The sequence below is a fragment of the Astatotilapia calliptera genome, chromosome 11, assembly GCF_964374335.1.
Source record: "Astatotilapia calliptera chromosome 11, fAstCal68.1, whole genome shotgun sequence".
Lineage (NCBI taxonomy): Eukaryota > Metazoa > Chordata > Actinopteri > Cichliformes > Cichlidae > Astatotilapia > Astatotilapia calliptera.
In genome coordinates, this window is record NC_137432.1 from 29,515,715 (window position 1) to 29,522,325 (window position 6,611).

A 6,611-nucleotide genomic window follows, 5' to 3' on the forward strand; every position below is an offset into this window, starting at 1 on the left:
GCTCAATAAGACCCCTTTTCATCTCAAACTGTGTTGATGGAGGGCACATGTTTGTGATGAACGAGTAGAAAATGGAATAGGAAACAAAATCAACATAATAGCACGAAAAGATAAGTACATAATACAACTTGCAAAGTACATGTTTAAGGTCAGGAATGAGCATGAGCGTGCACTTCAGCAGTAATTATAAATGTTGGCTGAAGGCAAAGTAATGCAAAAGACTGGTTGAGGCGAAGTGGCTGCGCGGGGCTGCTTAAAGAGGAACTGGGCACCTTTGTTAGAAAAAGAAATTTGTAATATACTAGCAGAATGAAAAGACCTTCTTACTGACAGTGCAGCAGGAGACACTGCCGAGGAGAAAGACCTCATCTTGTTCCAAAGTAACACTAATTAGAGTAGTCATATCAGAGCTCTGACCTTTAGTAGATTTTCTGTTTTTAGCTTCAGTCTTTAATTTCTCTGTAAGTGAAGGTTCTTTTAGCCACAGTAACCAATTACTGCAACTAACTTTTGTCTTAATAATCTAATTCTCACTGCAAAAATGTTACACTATCACCATTCCCATGTTTTGTGACTTCAGTGAGTGACCATTATCTTGTAGTTCTTCTTGTACTTGGCTAACAAGCGTCACGGTGCTGTCGCGGTGCAATTAAACAGAGCTAGCATGCTTCTTTGATTCTTTCCTGGCTTTCTTGTGGCAAACTGTTAGAGTCACTGTGTTTTGTTTTTTGGGTTTTTTGCTCAGTATAACTGATGTACGAAGCGGGTCATGATGCATGGCTGAGTATGAATGGCCACAGTGGGATTGAGTGCATCATTACTCAACAGGAGGAGGAACATTGAAGTTAGTTTGATGGATTATAACTTTAAAACACGTTGGTGTATGATGCATTGTAGCATGGCCAGGTTTGTCTGTGCTCAAATGTGCAGTGTATGCCTGACTCTATGCACCTATCACCCACAGGCAGAGTCACTCAGACAATGTTAGTGCCTAGGCTGGAATGACAGTAATTTCACACCCAATTACAAAGCAGACCCATACTATAATGTCAAATGTTAGCACCTTGACTGTAAGGACAAACACAGAAGGACACGTCGCCAAGCTTGTCTGGAGAGAGTGGGGCAGTTTATGCAAACATGTCTGACTTGGAGTACGTCTGGCTGGGGAAACCTGTCCCTGAAGTGTCTGTTTTAAAGCTACCAGTTGGGCTGAGATGCCCCACCAGCCTGTTTAATATGGTAATGTGTGGAGATGCGGGCACAGGCACATTTTCCTTCTTTCTCTTTGCTCCATCTTTAAGCCCCCCACATTAATTGGCATGGCAGAGGCATCAGTCGCTTGGTTGTAATCACTGTCCCTCTGAGAACCCCACAGAGAAGGATTGAAGGGAAGCGGGACACAGGCAGAGCGAGTGAGAGTCTTTGGTCTTGAAAGGCTTGTCCCCTGAATTATGTCATCCCAAGAGGTGCAAGGAAGCATACAGACAGGGAGGGGAAAAGCAAGAAAGGATGATATGGAACATGGAGGGATAAGAAAGAAAGAAGCTGAAGAGGAATTATGATATGAGCTCCCTGTTGCCAGGAAAATGGAGGACTGCAGATGGAAGAAGGCAAGAATGGGGAAGAAGTAGGAGATTCATATGGGGGATTACGGACGAAGATTGATAGCTGGATCTGTGGGACTAGGTGTGGTGGGAGGTGTGTGTGTGTGTGGAGGGGGTGTTAGGATATTTGATTGATGTGAAAAAGATGAGATGGAAAAAGCTGGGAGTGGTAGGTCAGAAGAAGACGAGAGAGGTCGAGTGACGTTAACACTTCGCCTGTCATTTAATTGGTTTTCATCCTGTGCAAACTTTTAAAATTGAGAAAAAATGTTGGGATAGAACAGCTTTAGATTTTAATTTTAAAAAAGGGATTCTTTAACCAGAACCTGCTAATTTAGTTCATTTCCACCGCTGACACAACCTTTGCTGCTAGAGCCTCACTAGTTAACGTTATAACATCCTTTTTAAGCACGCAATTGTTTTTATTGCCGATTGCTGCTGCCACAACGTTCCATGCTTGCAAAGTACCTTGAAATAGAGAAAGTGCATTAGAATCTGAAGAGAAGATGACAAAGAAAAGCTCGACAAGAGAAAAGAGGAACAAAAAATGTTTAACGGAAGGAAAAAATAAGAAGTGAATAGAGGGAGACTAAAAGTTTCTCCCTTTGAAAGTCAAATTGAAAGGATCTTACCCCTGCTAATGATGAGTGTCTGGGCAAGTGTGTGTGGGCATACATGGGCATATATACATGGATGTGTTTCCTCATAGGCATGGAGTAATAGTAATAATAAATGGAAAAAACAAGGCACAGGAAGAGTCACCTTTTGAGAACGGAGCCCGAGCGCGTCAGAGAGTTCGGCCTTGAAACCAGATGAAAGCGTCGAGCCGAGCCGTAATAGATGATGGAATTTAATCATGTCTGCTGCTTAACACTCTCTCCTTCTTTTGCGCTCACTCTGTTTCATGGCTTTTAAAATGCAACTGCTATTTTTCATTCGTTTTAATTCTCCACTCTATCAAATTTTTCCATCATCGCAGCATTCTTACTTTCTAGATCCAAGTCACTGGTGTTATTGAAGTATAATGACAAAAAAACATCAGCATAATTACTTTATTAGAGAAGACTGATGTCAGAACGGCCAGTCATGTTTCATGTCACATCATTGCCTTAGTTAGCGTCCGCTGTTTGCCTTGTGGCCTTGAGGAGGCTTTTGATGCTGAGCGCTGTTAATTTTCCTCTCTCTGAGAACAAGTTCTGCCCCTCACTCCGCAAACGATCCCCTTCTAATTAAAAAAACAGAAGATGAAAATCTTAATGATAGCTCTTAAAGAGCATTCCTTAAGCCATTAATCACCTACATATCCTATAGATCTGGGTAGCAAAAAGCAGAACATTTAGCAGTGGCAAAAACAAAACAGTTTGCTTCATTATCATCAAGAGTAATTTTGTATCCATTTCTATCCATAATTGTTGTACTTAAAGCAGCAACTCATTAATCAATGATAAATCTGTTGGGATTACTGAACTCTGACTCAGCAATAAAGGCGCTGCAGACAGGTCTATAAAAGCACTTCAGTCTGGTGAAAATGTTAGAAAAGATAGGTCCACACTGTGAAACACTTTGTTCAGAGCATGAATTGTTGGTCTCGTTCCAACAGAAATGTGGCATTGATGAATAACAGGTTTCTGAAGGTAGGTATCTATCAAGGATAACCACGCCAAGTGGCACAGTTTTAAGCTTTGAGCATGTCTGCTTATATCATCTTAGCCACTCATGAGTTCTCTAATGGATTCTCTGCCCTGGTAGTCTTGGTCGCTCGGTCTCTTTTATTCTTTTCTCCTTTAACCACACTAAAGCACCTTTCTTCCCCCCCCAGTTGTTGTCTCACTTTCTTTCTTTTTTTATCCCGTCTCTCACCCATTATGACTGTCTTCCCTCTTCAACCGACTATTTGTCTTGCCCCGTTTTACCTTCTCTCTGCTTCCCAACTTCAGTTCAGTTTCCGTCTACCCAGCTTGAGCCCATTCAGCAGTAATGAGTGCAGCTTAAGGTGGGGCTGGCCTGAGGTGAGCTAGAGAGATGCAGGGAGGTTAATGAGGAGAGGAACCTCGCTTTTTGCCCGAGGTGTAAAAAGGGAATAAGTGGATGAGTGAAAAAGAGAGAGAGCAAGGCCAGGGACACAGACAAACAGACAGGTAGTTTTAATATTTGCAGTAATGAATTTAGCAGATGCACAAATGCACTCCTGCCTCTCAGTGTGACTGTAGTCCAGCAAGACTGGCAGTGGGCTGTGTGCAAAATGAGAGCTATATGTTTAAATTAATAGTTGCTTTTTAGGACCATGTGAGCATGTGCAGCTCTTTTAGAGTTGTAATGATCCATAAATCATCTGTGATTATTATCACAGCATCTATAATTTGAGTACAATAAACAATTACGCCACTGGGAATCATCAGATTTATTATTATCTGTTAATTGCTTCTCCAAGGTTCCCCTAGTTAAGAAAAGTAAAAATCGAATGATGATACACACTGTCAGACACACAAGGCAACCCACACAGTCCAGCAACTCTGCCAAGAGGAGGTGAAAGAATAATGGTACTGTAGATATTCTCATTTATCTTAAAGATCACTAGGGACTAATATTACCATGGCTTTAACGAATAGAGGAAATGAATTGTGAATAAAAGAGAATAAATAAACAAAAGAGTTAATAAATGACGATAGTTATTGATGATGCTTTTATCAAAGTACAAATTAGTCCAAAGTAAGAACATTAAACTAACCTAAAAATAAACTTCTCCACTGGCGTCTAGTCACCTATAGGTGACATCCATTTCTCTACCACCCTTCCATCGCTCCCTCCTTTCTCCCGTAACTACTCTCATCACTATTTCCTTTTTTTCACTCACAAATCAATCTGCCTCAATTTGTGCAGAATTGATTTCACCATTTCTTATCATTGACGCAATTCTGCAATCCGCTCTCGCCAGCTCATCCAGTCCATTCGCCTTATATGTTTCACTCTTTTTCTACTCCTCTATCGCATTCTCTATCTACCCCGCTCTAGTTTCCACTGCAACTCATTACATATGTGCTTCCTTTGCTCTGTCCTCTTACTTGGTAACCTCCACAGAGTTCTGGAGCAATGTCTTGATTGGATGTGGCTGGCATTGCTAAGCATTCTGTGCTGCAGAACTGGTGCTGCGCATGCAATATGTTGGCAGCCATTAGTTCATTATCAGTAGAGTGCTGATGTGGCTGCTGTACAGTTTTGCAAGAAAGATTACCAAGTGAGAATGTTTGTTTCAAAGTCAGTATACTGATAATAAGAGATGCTTGAGTGAAGCGACAGAGTGAATCCATCATTTGCCAAGCCTTTAGCAGCAACACATGGAGCAAGTTTTCAAAGCAGAAGGAAAAATTGCCAAACATGTAAGTACCATATTGACTTCTGTTCATGGCTTAATGAAAAATCCAGTACATTCCTCTCAGAAGCAATATACAGCTATGTCTCGTTGCCTTTCAAAATAATGAGTGCCTGGATTTTAAAAATGCCTCCTGCCTGTGTTTAAACAAACTAAAGAGATGATTTCTGACACTGAAAAATAAATGCAACCGTGGAAGTCAGATAAAAAAAAAAATCCACTGAATGATGAATGAGACCCTTAAACCTACAAAATCATGCTAAACATGCAAGTTGTTTTGTAGTAATAACTTCAGTGCTGCCTCATAGTATAACAAATGTTTTTACAAGAACCAGAAAGGGCAGCTATCGATTCTTTCAGCTTAACCCCCAAACTATTTTGAAGAAGCAGCTAAATGGCCTTGCACACAACTGTGCTGTGTTTTTATTCTTGTCTTTGATAGTTGTGTCTCAGCTGTTCAGCAGTTGCTTGGAAACATTTTTTAATTTTTTTTTCGCCTCGAGAAGTACCGCAGTGTGGGACGTGTGATTGATGGGGGGAAATGAAAGAGCAGGTTTCCACTGACAAACAGAAATGTATACAAAAGTATTTACACTCATCATCGCTATAAACTTCTCATCAGTTTGTAGACTTACCGAAATTCTAAAAGAAGCTAAAGTCAGCTGTTTGTGCAGTTCAATCAGACAAGCATTTACTGCTAGATTTATTCATTTCCCCTCAAAACTCGGCAGCATCCCAACACTGTGATGGTCTCCAATGTATTAACAGAGACCTATAATCAATCTGTGCCACACTGTATTTTCTCAGAAGGTTTCTGCTGTGTTTGTAATGCTTGCAAAGAAAAAAGATTTAGAGGAAGAGAGGAAAAAAAACACAAGGGCTCGAATTGTGAGATGAAGGAAGATAAAGCACTGTGTGAGCTGAAGTATTAAAGGTTTCAACATGACTTTAATATGCTTACAGTGCATTCAATTCTATCCAGACACAGATTCAGCACTCTTGATACCAAACTAGTTGGCTTTTAAAATCAATTACTGCACAGAACTGAATACACTAAGTGGAATGGAATGTGCCATTAAATATTTGATTGTTTATGGTGCTGCCATTCATTTCTTGGCTGTGCCTTAACCCATTTACCGTGGTCTATCAAGAGACATTTAAACAGTCGTATACCAGATATGCTATACTGTTAATGTCACGGTTCTGGCACATTTGCTTTGAGCTTGGACCGATTCCCAGTGAAATCATTAATCAAAGTAGGACTGTCATCAGCATCGCTCCTTGATTATCACACACTACCGTAATTAATGTATTGATTGTTGACAGCGCCAAGCTTCTCTGCAATTTGTGTATAGGAGTTACAGTTTTGCCCTTCCCCTCTGCCCTGCTTACTGGTCACATATACCCCTCATTTCACCCAATAATTAAACACATTCTACCCTTCCAAAACATGATTGAACATTTGTCAATTTGAATCGAACACCTCAGCGGTGATACAGTATCTGTCCTGACTCTGAGACGGTGCCAATCAATGATGCATCACCGGCTTCTCAACTTGTCCGTCCGTGTTGCTCTGCATTTCAATCACCCAGCTGATATCCATCTATCTCTCAGCCCCTGCAGCTTTTTCTTCCATC